This window comes from Schistocerca nitens, chromosome 3, assembly GCF_023898315.1.
Source record: "Schistocerca nitens isolate TAMUIC-IGC-003100 chromosome 3, iqSchNite1.1, whole genome shotgun sequence".
In the NCBI taxonomy this organism is placed as follows: domain Eukaryota; kingdom Metazoa; phylum Arthropoda; class Insecta; order Orthoptera; family Acrididae; genus Schistocerca; species Schistocerca nitens.
In genome coordinates this window covers 74,767,707-74,783,280 of record NC_064616.1, presented here as the reverse complement: position 1 = coordinate 74,783,280, position 15,574 = coordinate 74,767,707, and the positions used below count along the sequence as shown (strand labels likewise).

General features: G+C 50.3%; 2 pseudogenes; both read right to left on the bottom strand.

Moving 5' to 3' along the window:
- Window positions 1-12,116: 12,116 nt before the first annotated feature.
- LOC126250420 (U2 spliceosomal RNA) lies at window positions 12,117-12,292 on the bottom strand (annotated as a pseudogene).
- Window positions 12,293-12,796: 504 nt separating this feature from the next.
- On the bottom strand, window positions 12,797-12,914 carry LOC126250425 (U2 spliceosomal RNA; annotated as a pseudogene).
- Window positions 12,915-15,574: the final 2,660 nt, after the last annotated feature.

The window sequence follows — 15,574 nt, the reverse complement described above, 5'->3', positions numbered from 1 at the left end:
CCCTGATAAAGGGCATTGGGCACCACATCTCTGCCTCGACACGCTGCACACTATCTTCAGACCACGTGCCGTTGATGTACGACGTGGACATCGTTGGTGCTGCCCTTCCACCACGCCGCCCCAACTTTAGGCGCATCAACACTGAGCGCTACCAAGAGGAGGTCCTCTTTCTCTTGGATGGTGCACCAGATCCTGCTGCAGTCGGCACAGACGCTGCGCTGCAGCACCTCACCCAAGAAATCCTCAGGGCCGCGGAGGCAGCTGCTCCGACGCCCCCACGGCATCCACCGGTACACTCCCATCGCCTCCCGCCAGAATCAGGGAGACGATCAGGGAGAAAAACCGACTCTTTAGAGAATGGCAACTGACACGACAGCCTCGCACCAAAGCCCATCTAAATCACATGCGCCGCGAGATAAAGGCGGCGGTGGAGGCCAACTGCAACAGGGAATGGGCAGACCTAGTGGCAACACTAGACCCTGCAGACGGCAATGCGTGGCGCATCGCGAAGTCGTTCCTGAGACGTCGGCGTCATGTCCCACCTATCCAGGTAGGACACGACGATATCAGCCACCCAGATGAAAAGGCGAACGTGCTGGCTGACCACTTAGCAGCGTCTTTCATCCCAATGGAAGACGTTGTGGACGTGGAGCACGACCATCTAGTTCAAACGCAACTGCCCACTTTCCTGGCAGCCAGGGAAGAGGGAAACGAAATCGAACCGATATCGGTGGAAGAAGTGGCCGAGCAGCTGCGGACACTAAGCCCCAAAATGGCGGGAGGGGATGACGGCATTGTCGGCATCCTCTTGCGCAAACTTCCAGCAGGGGCCCACCAGAGCGTGACCGACATATTCAACATGTTCCTGTGTACGGGGATCTACCCTTCCGCGTGGAAGCATGCGGAAGTGGTAGCAATCCCCAAGGCAAACAAGGACCCCAGACAAGCGGCATCCTACCGTCCTGTGAGCCTTCTGCCCACGCTGTCTAAGGTTTTCGAGCGCATATACGCAAAGCGGCTCCTCAGGCACGTGGAAGCCGAACACCTGCTTCCAGATGAGCAATTCGGTTTTCGCAAAGGCCACTCCACCGTACACCAACTCTTGCGACTCATGGAGGAGGCCATGCGAGCCCTGGAAACCCGGGAATACCTAGGGGCGGTGTTCCTGGACGTTTCCAGGGCATTCGACTCAGTGTGGCACGACGGCCTCGTGTAAAAACTCTTTGTGCACGGGGTCCCGACGCCACACGCGGTGTTACTCAAATCGTATCTGGAAAACCGCGCTTTCCACGTGCGCTTGGAGGAGGGAGCGTCCACCCAAAGCCCAATTCGGGCTGGAGTGCCACAGGGGTCCGTACTCGGACCCCTGCTGTACTCCCTCTACACTGCTGACGCTCCACGAGTGGCGCAAGTGTCGCTGGCGCTATATGCCGACGATACGGCGCTACTCGTCCGCAGCATGAATGTTCTTGAAATGAGGCGCCGACTCCAGCTTGGTTGCGAAGAGCTTGGAAGGTGGTCCACAAAATTGAGGCTCAAATTCAATGCCGCAAAAAGCCAAGCAGTTGTGTTCACCAAACGACTGCTTCCACCTGATCTTGAGCCAGTCACGATCGTGGGAGGCCCCGTCCCGTGGTGCAAGACAGCTCGATACCTCGGGGTTACCCTCGATCAGAGGCTGACGTTTCGCCCCCACATCCGGGATATAAAGGGTAGGGCTATAGGACGTCTACGGACCCTATACCCTCTACTTAACCCGACCTCGACGCTTCCCCCCCGCCACGGCATCACCCTGTACCTAGCACTGGTCCGCCCAGTGCTGGAGTACGCAGCCGTGGTGTGGGGCAACGCAGACGAGACTCACATTGCCGAGCTCCAGAGGGTTCAGAACCGGGCACTTCAGCTCGCCCTCCGGTTGCCATGGTGCTACCCAACAGCCCAATTACATGAGCAGACCGGGATCCCACTGCTCAAGAACAGATTTCGTCAGACGGCAAGACAGTTCTACCAGGAGACCAATAGGTCACAGAACAGGCTCGTACAGGCACTGGGCCACAACTTCCACCGCAGGCCGACGACACGATGGCCTGACCTGTTGCGAGACTAAAATCTCGTAACAGTCAAAGGATGCCATGCATCCGAAAGGCCAGTTCAAAAGTAAGTCAGTTCTCTAAATTCACCAAGTCATGTTCTGCAGGAATAGCGATAGACGCTCACCCTGCCAGACCACGAGCATAGGACCGCTCGTTAGGAAAGTGAGAGAGTGAGTGCCGCTCCGTTTTTCGTCCGCTGCGGCTCTGGATGTTCCCTCTGCAGTCCGCGCCCACCAGTTCCACTTCTGGGTGTTCCATCTTCGGTCTGGTGAGCCTAGCAGTCCGTCAGGGGCTCGTTTTCCATCTCCATGTCTCTGGTTCTTCTGTTTGTGTAGTGTTGCAGCTGGCCTCGTCGCTCCTTTAACAATTCCAGAGCCGGATCCCAGGCTCTGCTTAGCTGGTACCCTGTGTCACGGTTCATAAGATCGTCAGCCATTTTAATTTCTATCGATCCTCTTATAACACTGTCCCAAAATCTGGGTGTTTGTGCTAGAATCTTGGTATCCTTGTCGTCTGGCCAATGTAGGACATGCCACATTGACAAGGTATATTGTAAATTCCTGGTTTTCGTAACCCCAGGTCGTCTTTGACACTCCCCAGCAGTCCCCCGATCTTGTTGGATGGACAGAAAACACGCTTGATATTGTGTTTATGGAGTATCCTACTGATTCCGGCAGAAATAGAGCCAGCATAGGGCAGATATGCCACCTTCTTTGCTTCATCTTGGTCTTCTTCAGGAACCTGTGGTACAGTGGCTGGTTGGAGTGCCCTCTCAATTTGTCTGTCCGTGTATCAATTCTTGGAGAAAACTGTTTTGAGACGTTCTATCTCTATAGGTAGATTCTCTTGGTCTGACAGGGCACGTGCTCTGTGGACCAAAGTCTTCAGAACCCCATTCATCTGTGCAGGGTGGTGACAGCTGCTGGCCTGCAGATATAAATCTGTGTGTTGGTTTTCGGTACACACTGTGGCCAATTGATCCATCTCCTTTCCTCTGGACTAGTACATCCAGAAATGGCAGCTGGCCGTTCTTATCCAGTTCCATGGTGAACTTGATATTAGGGTGGCATGAGTTAAGATGTTCAAGAAACTCATTGAGCCTGTCCATCCCATGTGGCCAGATCACGAAGGTGTCATCCACATACCTAAAGAAGCATGTGGGTTTAAATGTGGCTGTCTCCAATGTCATCTCCTCAAAATTCTCCATAAACATGTTGGCAACCACAGGGGACAGTGGGCTGCCAATAGCTACACCTTCAGTTTGCTTGTAATATTGGTTTCTGTACAGGAAATACGTGGATGTCAGTGTATGACTGAACAGGTCCAACAGAGCACCGTCAAATTTCTCTGCAATCAGTTCTAGTGAGTCCTTCAGTGGGACCCTGGTGAACAGCGATACCACATCAAAACTAACCATGATGTCCGAATCTGTGATGTGCAGTTGCTTGCGGCGTTGCAGGAAATCTTCTGAGTTGCGGATGTGGTGAATACATTTCCCCACATATGGAGACAGGAGACCTTTCAAGTACTTGGATGTTGTGTACGTAGGTGCCCCAATATTACTGACAATAGGCCGTAGGGGCACGCCCTCCTTGTGTATTTTAGGTAGACCATACAGTCTAGGTGGCACTGGCGCTTTTTCCCGTAGTTGTCTGATGATCTTATCGGGCATCCCTGTTTCCTTCAAGAGAGCACTAGTCTTCTTGGCCACCTTGTCCGTGGGGTCACACTCCAGAATTCTGTATGCAGGGTCCTCCATAAGTTGGCGTACTTTCTCATCATAATCCACCCGCTGCAAGATGACAGTGGAGTTCCCTTTGTCTGCTGGCAGTACCACAATGCTGTTGTCTTCCCATAGTTTCTTGAGTGCAAGCCTCTCCTCGGTTGTGATGTTCGATTTCGGCGGCCTGGCCTTGGTGAGGGCCCTGCAAGTCTCTCGGCGGACTTCCTCTGCCACATTAGGTGGAAGTGTGGCTGCAACTTGCTCTACTGCACTGACGAAACCTGAAATGGGTACATTTCTAGGGGTCGTAGCAAAGTTGAGACCCTTGCTGAGTACCTTTAAGGTTGTATCATCAAACTGTATGCCACTCAGGTTCGTCACAGTGCGTGTCTCTTCTATCTGCTGTGCTTTCTTACTCATGCGGTCAAACTTTGCAGATTGGCAAGATGAGGCATTCCTTCTAGCACACTCAGCTAAAGACCAGGAGGCACGGTCTACCCAATCCAAATCTTCTCTTGTTAAGGAGGCTGCCATGTACAGATGAATGTGTAACAGATCCCTGGCCACAACATCTAACCTGTGGCGCATATCTCGAATCCTCTCTCTCACCAGTGCCATGTTGGCTCTGCGTTTTATCTTGTTCGCCGCCCTGGAGTTGATGTGATGTTTAATTCTGGCAAATACTGGTACCACTTCTCCATCTCGACACCTCAGCAAAAAACTGAGAGAACCCAGCATCTTCCCTTTCTTCTGCCGTAGCTTGTCCAGCTTCTTGATATTCTGATACATCTCCTCCCCGTAGAGACTTTTGATGTAACTCTTCAGGCTTTCCCGGCGATCTAATGACATCTTGGGTTGTCGGGTGTTGTGCCGGATATCAGCGTCGTACTTGCACGATATTTCGGTCACGTAGCTCGTGGCCTTCATCAGGTGCGACCTGAGACTACTCCTCGAGTGGACCTGGTCCAGTATTTATGCCTATGGGCTTCCCCCTCCACCAATGGCTGCAGGCGTCAGACCAAGAGAATCTACCTATAGAGATAGAACGTCTCAAAACAGTTTTCTCCAAGAATGGATACACGGACAGACAAATTGAGAGGGCACTCCAACCAGCCACTATACCACAGGTTCCTGAAGAAGACCAAGATGAAGGAAAGAAGGTGGCATATCTGCCCTATGCTGGCTCTATTTCTGCCAGAATCAGTAGGATCCTCCGTAAACACAATATCAAGTGTGTTTTCTGTCCATCCAACAAGATCGGGGGACTGCTGGGGAGTGTCAAAGACGACCTGGGGTTACGAAAACCAGGAATTTACAATTTACCTTGTCAATGTGGCATGTCCTACATTGGCCAGACGACAAGAACTGTGGAGATCAGGTGCAAATAACATCAGAGGCACACTAGATTAAGACAGGTGACTAAGTCAGCCATTGCTGAACACTGTCTAGAACTAGAACATGCCATGAAGTATGAGGATACCAAGATTCTAGCACAAACACCCAGATTTTGGGACAGTGTTATAAGAGGATCGATAGAAATTAAAATGGCTGACGATCTTATGAACCGTGACACAGGGTACCAGCTAAGCAGAGCCCGGGATCCGGCTCTGGAATTGTTAAAGGAGCAACGAGGCCAGCTGCAACACTACACAAGCAGAAGAACCAGAGACATGGAGATGGAAAACGAGCCCCTGACGGACTGCCAGGCGCACCAGACCGAAGATGGAACACCCAGAAGTGGGACTGGTGGGCGCGGACCGCAGACGGAACATCCAGAGCCGCAGCGGACGAAAAACGGAGCGGCAACGCTCCAACAGGTCGTGGTGAGCGGACGCGGACCGCAGGGGGAATGCTTGGTACCCCAGACCGTAGATGAAACCCCCAGGAGCGGGTTTGGTGGGCGCGGACCGCAGAGGGAACACCTAGAACCCCAGCGGACGGAAGACGGAGCAGCAACGCTCCAGCAGGTCGCAGGGAATGGGCGCGGATCACAGAGGAAGCGCCTGCAGCCATTGGTGGAGGAGGAAGGCCATAGGCATAAATACTGGACCAGGTCCACTCGAGGAGTAGTCTCAGGTCGCACCTGATGAAGGCTACGAGCTACGTGACCGAAATATCGTGCAAGTACGACGCTGATATCCGGCAGAACACCCGACCACCCAAGAACTCTTATACTGTCCAAATAACGCATAAGACAGCCTACAGACCTGCTCGCAAAATAATGCACGGACGTGAAAAAAATGTGCACATCACCACCAGCCGCCCCCTGTCCACTGGACTGCACAGGAGGCTGCCACACAAGCTCCCAGAAGTCGGGATGCATCGACAGCCTCCGTGACTGTCAGCTGCCAAGCCACACACAGGTGCCCATTCGGATCTCTCAAGGATGAGGCGGTGGCATCCCTAACACGTTTGCTAACCGTCATGTGTAGAAATCAAGCACTGCACACCTGTTCGCAAAATAAAGCAACAAACACCAAAACAGCTCTAATACATCAAAAGATAATGCATGTGTTACGCTCACAATGCTTAAACAGCCGAAAATTATCCAGTGCACAAACACTCAGTGCACATAAAGTACACTTCTGAACTACCATCAACTGCAACTATCACAGGGTCCAACGAGCTCTGCTGGGCCAGCTGGATGCAAGCTAGCGCAGGAGCGCTGCCGACGGCATGTCAAAGTCACCTCTACAATTAACGTTCTTCGAGTGTTATACCGACATCACAGGTCTATCTAAATAAGCGCCAAGTCGTCTTCTGGGCAGCGCGTGTGTGTGTTCACTGCTGCTGGTGTGATCCCTCTCTCTACCTGCGGTCCGGCAAAGAGCTAATTGCCAAGCGACTCACCCTTGCAGACGCTGCAGAAATACGTTCCAGAATAGCACAGGTTGCATTGTTCCACGCGGTCCTAACAGAACATGCGAGATGAGTCTAGCCGTGCTAAACTGCCCAGCATAACTGGCACAATGCCACGAAATGCGCTCGCGTATCTACAACCCATCGCAAGCGCATCTGACAAGGTTCTCAATCTTAAACTGATATCACATGGCTATGTAAAATAAGAACCAAGTCAACCTCTCGGAAAATGTATAGTGTCCCAGAAATAGTTAATGCTCGCTTTTGTAGGAGCTTACTTGACGTCTCGCTTGTATGCATGGAAATTCTTGCCCTAACAGAATCTTTTTACGAAAATAGCGCAGAATAACGTTAAATGCATTCTTCCTTCCGGTCCTAACGTGTTACCCCATCCATCACATGTTACACTTCCTGCTTTCGCCATACGCAAACGTTCTCACCGCTATGTAGACTCCTATATTCCAGCACAAAGGATGCCTTGTGAAATGAATGGAGCATTATGATTAGCTCTTACCGAATTTAATTTACCCTCTGAATTACTGATGCCGCTGGTGTGGAAGCACCGTTCACCTTCTTTTTTTCTATCTGCAGACCAGACTTTCAGCAGTAAAAAACTATTTTACACAGATCGCCATATTGCATCGGCAATTAAACCTTACAAACTACCCTACATATCGTCAAATAGGGAAAGACTCTTACTCAATTACACTGCTCTCCCACCGAGGACAGGTGCTTGAATATTAGAACATGAAACCAATATGCGACCCAACAATATACAGGGTGTTTCAAAAATGACCGGTATATTTGAAACGGCAATAAAAACTAAACGAGCAGCGATAGAAATACACCGTTTGTTGCAATATGCTTGGGACAACAGTACATTTTCAGGCGGACAAACTTTCGAAATTACAGTAGTTACAATTTTCAACAACAGATGGCGCTGCAAGTGATGTGAAAGATATAGAAGACAACGCAGTCTGTGGGTGCGCCATTCTGTACGTCGTCTTTCTGCTGTAAGCGTGTGCTGTTCACAACGTGCACGTGTGCTGTAGACAACATGGTTTATTCCTTAGAACAGAGGATTTTTCTGGTGTTGGAATTCCACCGCCTAGAACACAGTGTTGTTGCAACAAGACGAAGTTTTCAACGGAGGTTTAATGTAACCAAAGGACCGAAAAGCGATACAATAAAGGATCTGTTTGAAAAATTTCAACGGACTGGGAACGTGACGGATGAACGTGCTGGAAAGGTAGGGCGACCGTGTACGGCAACCACAGAGGGCAACGCGCAGCTAGTGCAGCAGGTGATCCAACAGCGGCCTCGGGTTTCCGTTCGCCGTGTTGCAGCTGCGGTCCAAATGACGCCAACGTCCACGTATCGTCTCATGCGCCAGAGTTTACACCTCTATCCATACAAAATTCAAACGCGGCAACCCCTCAGCGCCGCTACCATTGCTGCACGAGAGACATTCGCTAACGATATAGTGCACAGGATTGATGACGGCGATATGCGTGTGGGCAGCATTTGGTTTACTGACGAAGCTTATTTTTACCTGGACGGCTTCGTCAATAAACAGAACTGGCGCATATGGGGAACCGAAAAGCCCCATGTTGCAGTCCCATCGTCCCTGCATCTTCAAAAAGTACTGGTCTGGGCCGCCATTTCTTCCAAAGGAATCATTGGCCCGTTTTTCAGATACGAAACGATTACTGCATCACGCTATCTGGACATTCTTCGTGAATTTGTGGCGGTACAAACTGCCTTAGACGACACTGCGAACACCTCGTGGTTTATGCAAGATGGTGCCCGGCCACATCGCACGGCCGACGTCTTTAATTTCCTGAATGAATATTTCGATGATCGTGTGATTGCTTTGGGCTATCCGAAACATACAGGAGGCGGCGTGGATTGGCCTCCCTATTCGCCAGACATGAACCCCTGTGACTTCTTTCTGTGGGGACACTTGAAAGACCAGGTGTACCGCCAGAATCCAGAAACAATTGAACAGCTGAAGCAGTACATCTCATCTGCATGTGAAGCCATTCCGCCAGACACGTTGTCAATCAGAGACTACGCCATATTATTGCTACGCATGGTGGATATGTGGAAAATATCGTACTATAGTTTCCCAGACCGCAGCGCCATCTGTTGTTGAAAATTGTAACTACTGAATTTCGAAAGTTTGTCTGCCTGAAAATGTACTGTTGTCCCAAGCGTATTGCAACAAACGGTGTATTTCTATTTATTTAGCTTTTATTGCCGTTTCAAATATACCGGTCATTTTTGAAACACCCTGTATCACTGCATACCCTACGTATCGTTAAATACGGAAAGACTCCTACTCAATTACACTGCTCTTCCACTGCTACGGTGAAAGGACCGTATGTAAGACGGTGCGTATGCGCGCTGCTAAGAGGCGTGCATAGATTTTATAGTCTGCATTCATTAATGTAAGGGGGCGATATGCAGAGATATGAGACCCTCCCTTTGGCTTAGGCACAGGTAGAAGAATGCCAGTGACGAATTCAGGTGGAATTGGGAAGGACGGAGTAAAGAATTCCTGAATCATTTCCGTTCAGCGAGGAAGCATTAACGTGATGAACGCCCGGTAAAACTCCACGGGGAGAGCATCCGGTCCTGATGATTTGTTCTTGGCCCCCTTGTTGATCGCATCTATCACCTCTTCTGCGGTGATTGCAGGCATCATGCACGTTGACTCCGCTACGGTGAGGGTCCGATCAGGGGAAGGACAGAGATCATCAGGAATTGGCGTTGCCATCTGTTTGTCGTCATAAATTGGTGATAATGTTCAGCAAAGGCAGACACCACTGCCGCCTGTGTTGTGGGGTGAACACCGTCGGTGATCGTGATGTTAGGGACGAAAAGTCGACGTCGACGACGATGGTCGGATGCGCATGGATTGTGGATGGCGTTTCGTCGTGGAGGAGGTCCTGTCTTGGGAACGCACCACGACTCCATACAGTCGTGCATGTTGGAGAGAGACGAGACAAGCTTTAGTACGCTGTCGTTGCCTATGGGTTTCAGGTGATGGAGGGAGCGCATCGAGCTCACGGACGGCGTAGTGAAAATTTGTGGTGTCTCGATGCCATGCTGCTGCTTCCTTGTCACATTGCATGAAGACCTTTCTGATCGCAGGTTTGGCACATTTGAGCCACCAATGGAACGTGAATGTGTACTGCGGGAGGTGTCTATCGCAAGACGCCCATGTAGTGGCAATACATTGTCGGCAGTGTGGATCACTAAGGAGGGATGTATTAAACTTCCAGTAACCTGTGCTGCGCCGTACTGACTGAGGTGGCAAAGCCAGGGAGCAAATGACGGCACAATGGTCCGAAAATGCAAGGGGCCATCGTTCTGCTTGGGAGACTTCGTTGCCAATTTGGGCAGAGACATAAAACCGGTCCAGTCTGCTCGCAGAATGTGCTGTATAATGGGTAAAACCGGGGGTATTGCCATGAATTTTCTCCCAAACGTCCACTAGATGAAAATCTTCGACTAAAAGTGAGCAGCGCCGGGCATGGCGAATAACCAGGCATTTGATCCTGCGGATGGAGGACGCAGTTGAAATCGCCTCCCATGATAAGGCGATCATAGCGCCCAGAAAAGAAGGGCGCCACGTCATGTTCGAAAAAAGTGGACCGCTGCCGACGGTTGGTGGAGCCAGACGGAGCTTAGATATCGATGACGCGCGTGTCGAAGATGGTAACAGCCATGCCCCTTCCAGAGGGAAGGATTGTCGTGTCCGTGAGTGGTATTTCTTCGCGTATGTAGAAAGCCGCGCCATGATTGATCACATGTGGACGTGTATGAGTTTTAGCCGTAGACCGATGGTAGTGTGGCAACGCGTACTTCTTGAAGAAGGACGACGTCGACGTCAGAGGTCCGAAGCATGTCACATAGGAGTTGCAGCTTGGGTGCATTGCCGATCATGTTAATGTTCAGTGTGGCGAACCGATACGTTTGTTTCAGTGGTGGTGGACGCACATCTACCATCACCAAGGGAAGTATGAGGAGGGCACCGACAGGAAGTCCCGTCCCATCTGCTGCAGTGCCTCGCTTTTGATGTTACCAGGTAGCCTCGTCCGGCGGATGCAACTCATCCGGAGGAGGGGGCGTACCTTCCTCAACGTCGTTGGCCCATGCTCCTGTGCCGTTGGCCTGTCCAATATCCATGGGAATTGCATCGTGGTGAGAGAGCTCTGTCGGCGCGGAGACAAGCGTCTCAACCTGCGCACCGATCGTTTCATTGTGCGTGGCGACGTCCACGGTGGTGCCGTCCTGCGAATCGTCTTGTTCATCGTGAAATATGTCCGCCGACCTCTGCGTGGAAATGACGGCTGGTTGGGTGTCGTCTTCGTCGCGTTGGGTGGCGACACTTTGAGAGCCCGTGGGTGAACGGCGGCGGCTTTTGCGCCTACGTGGCGAGCGTTGTTTGCGAACGTGTTCCTCAGTGTCGGACGACGGCAAGGAGGAGCGTAGACCTGGTTCGAAGGCGTCGGTGGGTACAATGAAGTTGTCAAACAGGTGTTGTGAAGAACTATTGGTCTCGTCAGTGTCCGGTGCGTGAGTCTGTTCGGCGGCGAGATTGTCAGGTGGGACGTCTGCACCGTACGTAGGTGAATGGGACGGTGGGACGTGCCGATCGAAGGGACCGCGCGACGGACTGGACGAATCTGTAGAAGTGGCAAGAGCCGCTTTGTAAGTGACCGGTAGGGCGGTCATCATGGGTGTGACGGACGCTTCCGACAACGGGAGCTGCCCGACGCGTCGTCGAATGCATTCAAACCGTAAATGACCTTCTTTCCCACAACTGGAAAAGGTCCGAAGTTGCCCGTCGTACATTACAATGGTACGGCAGCCTCCGATACGTAGATAGGAAGGCACGTGTTTCTGCAACTCGATGCGGATCTGTCTGACACCGTTTAAAACGGGATAGGTTTGAAATTGTACCCATCGTTCGGCAACATGTTCCAGAACGTTGCCATAGGGACGGAGCGCCGCGATGACGTCTGCAGGTAGTTCGAACGGCAGTTCGAAGATCCTTATCGTCCGTGTGCCGAGACCTGCGTGATCGACGGTAACGGGTCCGACGTTGCCGCCGGAATGACAGAAGCGCAGTTTACGTTTTGCCTCTCGAAGCACCTTGTCGCACGCCGCATCGTTAATCATTTTGACGTAGACGGGACTGCTAACTAAGGACAAGTGGATACCAATTAGATCCGTTGGTGGTATTTTAACTTCATCGCGAGTAAATCGTTCTGCCTGCCGGGCCTTGGGTCTGGCGAACTCGGAACAAAAGTTGAAACGTAATGTCTTTTTCCGATAGTTGTGCGCCATGGTGGTCTAGAAGGAAAATGGCACTTACAACGCCTCGCCTGCAGCGCTCGGCGCGTGACCGCCTCGCAGCACTGCCGGCGGCAGACTGGTGGGCCGATCCCGGCGGTACTACAATGCCGGGCCAACCCGCGACAGAGGTGGAGCAAGCCCCTAGCACTCCGTCATGAGCCAAAAATGAGTTTAATATTCTGGTCCTGCGATGCAGGACGTATCAGATATTAAGCTGATAAGAACAGATTTTTTAGACTCGAGAGGATATTCTTTAAATGGGAAGGAACTCAGGATGGGTTACACTTCAGGTAGGAACCGAACCGGAGTACCAGTTTCGTGGCCGACGTCATCTATCCAGAGAGTCGTAACTCACTAGCTGGCACTGGGCTGGTGCTTGTGACTAAGAATTATCTAAGCGAGAGAATGGGAGATCTCGGGTTGATCCTGAGTGCATTGGCGCACTCCGGCCGAGATAAAAGAACATATATTTAGGTTAGGCCCGGTGGAAGTCCAGCACAAGGGCTGGCCGGGGAGAGAAATACGAGTGTGCACCATTGCGGGCGCACGCCCCGTGAGGGTGGCCAGCCACTCGCAATGAGAGGCGACACCGGCGTCTGGACGCCTCGGCTCGGAGGAAAGGTGAGGTGGGGCGCATGCGACTTTCTTGCTAGCCAGCCGGTGTCCCACAATCTGCCATAGCCATTTCGACAGCAGGATTCTTCGTACTGGTTTCGCGTAGGCCGGGCTACTGCATCGACTCCCTTTGAAAAAAGAAGGGACTAAAAAAATACATCGCATATTAGTGTTAGACAGCACTGCATCTTAAGAGCGATTAAGCTGATAAGAACAGACACTACACTTTGATCTTAGCCGAAAGGCCGAAATGATAATCGCAGACAGTGGTTGACGAAATAATTAATAGACTTTCTAGTTAGATATACTGTACCCACAGGAGGCAGAGTCAGGCTGGCTGGTAAACACCTGCCGGTGCGAGCCTCCTCGTCACACGCCTCTGCTGCGGCCTCGATAACTGCGCCTTGCAAGCTGCCTCTCTGCTGTCAGCTGGCAGCGCTTCATCTATGAGCGGCGCGAACCGGTCACAGCCCTCGGAACCCCCCCTCCAGACCGGTAGCCGGTGGTGTTGCCCATGGTCAAACCCCAGACACCTGATTGGAGAGCGGTGGCTGGCGCTTGCGTACCTCAGTGGCTCGGTGCTGGGGGGACCTTAGTTCGTCCCATCGAGGCTGCGGCTGAACAACCGTGTGGGGGTGGAAGTACATTGGGGGTCTCGCAGCGGAAGGCAACATACAGTCGTAGACGACTCGATGTTGTGAAGATGCTTTGATAACCTGCTTGGACAAATGACCAGCACTTACACTCGCAAAAGCCGATTATATTGGGGTTGCTGAAGTCACGTCTGGGCGCATTCCGAATGGCTCACGGTCACGATAACTGCTGAGACAAGTCACTGATGGTGCGATGAAAATGGTTCAAATGGCTCTGAGCACTATGGGACGTAACATCAGTGGTCTTCAGTCCCCTACAACTTAGAACTACTTAAACCTAACTAACCTAAGGACATCATACTCATCCGTGCCCGAGGCAGGATTCGAACCTGCGACCGTAGTGGTCACACGGTTGCAGACTGAAGCGCCTAGAACTGCACGGCCACACCAGCCGGCCGGTGCGATGACGTTACGCAGAGTCAGTGAATTGTCTGAAGTGGCCTGCTTACGGAACTAGGTCTGTCCTGCTTGACCTACACTGCTTCAGGTAGGAACACATTTTCCTTATTACGCAGCTGTCTAAATTAACAAACACTATCAAGTTAATGTTACTGAAAATACTGATGAGTGGATTTAGGGCAACCAACCACTGTTTATAAACTGAGATATGGCTTATTTATCTTCACTAGTTTTGAATTCTGTTACATCCATGTTGACAAAAGATTATCTAAAGTAGTGCTATAATGTATAATATGCACACATCGTAAGTTTGGTACACGTGTAAGAGAAAGAAATTGACACAACGTACACTGAAATGATAATGGAGAGCACACACACGATCCTCACAAGTTTATTAGTACTTTGTGGCTGGACTAACACTTCTCGTACCATGTTTCACTCTTCCTTTCCACCACACTCACGCAGTACCACTGATAATAGTATATTTATTTAGACGTCAAGTTCCATAGGACCAAATTGAGGAGCAAATCTCCAAGGTCAAGGAACGTGTCAATACGTGAAGTGTTACATAAAAGTAATAACAGAGAATCCGGCCGTGGTGGCCGAGCGGTTCTAGGCGCTACGTCTGGAACCGCGCGACCGCTACGGTCGCAGGTTCGAATCCTGCCTCGGGCATGGGTGTGTGTGATGTCCTTAGGTTAGTTAGGTTTTAAGTAGTTCTAAGTTCTAGGGGACTGACGACCTCAGAAGTTAAGTCCCATAGTGCTCAGAGCCAATAACAGATAAAAATAAAATGTTTATGAATCCGAAAAAAGTGAAGACATAAGTTTAAGTAAACGCAGTCAAGAACACAACAAGAATCAGCTTAAGTTTTCAAGGAATTTCTTGACAGAATAGAAGGAGTCACCCATGAGGAAACTCTTAAGTTTCGATTTGAAAGCGCGTGGATTACTGCTAAGATTTTTAAATTCTTATGGTAGGTTACTGAAAATAGATGCGGCAGTATTCTGCACACCTATCTGCACAAGAGTTAAGGAAGTCCGATATAAATGCAGGTTTGATTTCTGCCGAGTATTAACTGAGTGAAAGCTGCTTATTCTTGGGAATAAGCTAATAGTGTTAACAAGAAGCCAATGTCAAAATACCGAGACTAGTGAACAGGGACCGACAAAAGGTTCGTGAACTTACACCACTGATTGCCCGAACCGCCAGTTTCTGAGCCAAATATACCGTTTTAGAATGGGAATAGTTGCCCCGAAATATAACAACATAACACAGAAGCGAATGCAAATAAGAAATGTAGACTAATTTTCGCGTCGAACGATCGCTTACTTCAGATAGCGTTCGAATAGTAAAAATGGCAACATTAAGTCTTTGAACAAGATCCTGATCATGGGCTTTTCACGACAGTTTACTATATATCTGAACACCTAGAAATTTGACCAGTTCAGTTTCACTAACCATATGCCCATCTGAGAAATTAAAACGTCAGATTTTGTTGGATTGTGAGTTAGACCCAGAAAAAACTGAGTCTTACTGTGCTTTAGCGTCAGTTTATTTTCGACAAGCCATGAACTTACGTCATGAACTGCAGTATCTGAAACCGAGCCAGTGTTGTACTCAACAACCTTTACTACCAAGTGTCATCAGGAAATAGAAATATAATGTGATACTAGAGGGCATAACATTTATATACACACATCAAAAAAAAGTTCTGCATCACCTCGGTTCTGAGAGTTCCGTAACCTGTACAGAAAATTGGAATAGAGACCAACATAAACATCATTTCCGCCCTGTTTCTTGCTCATGAAAACCACACATTGCATGTTTTATCACCATACAGCGAGACCTTCAGAAGTGATGGT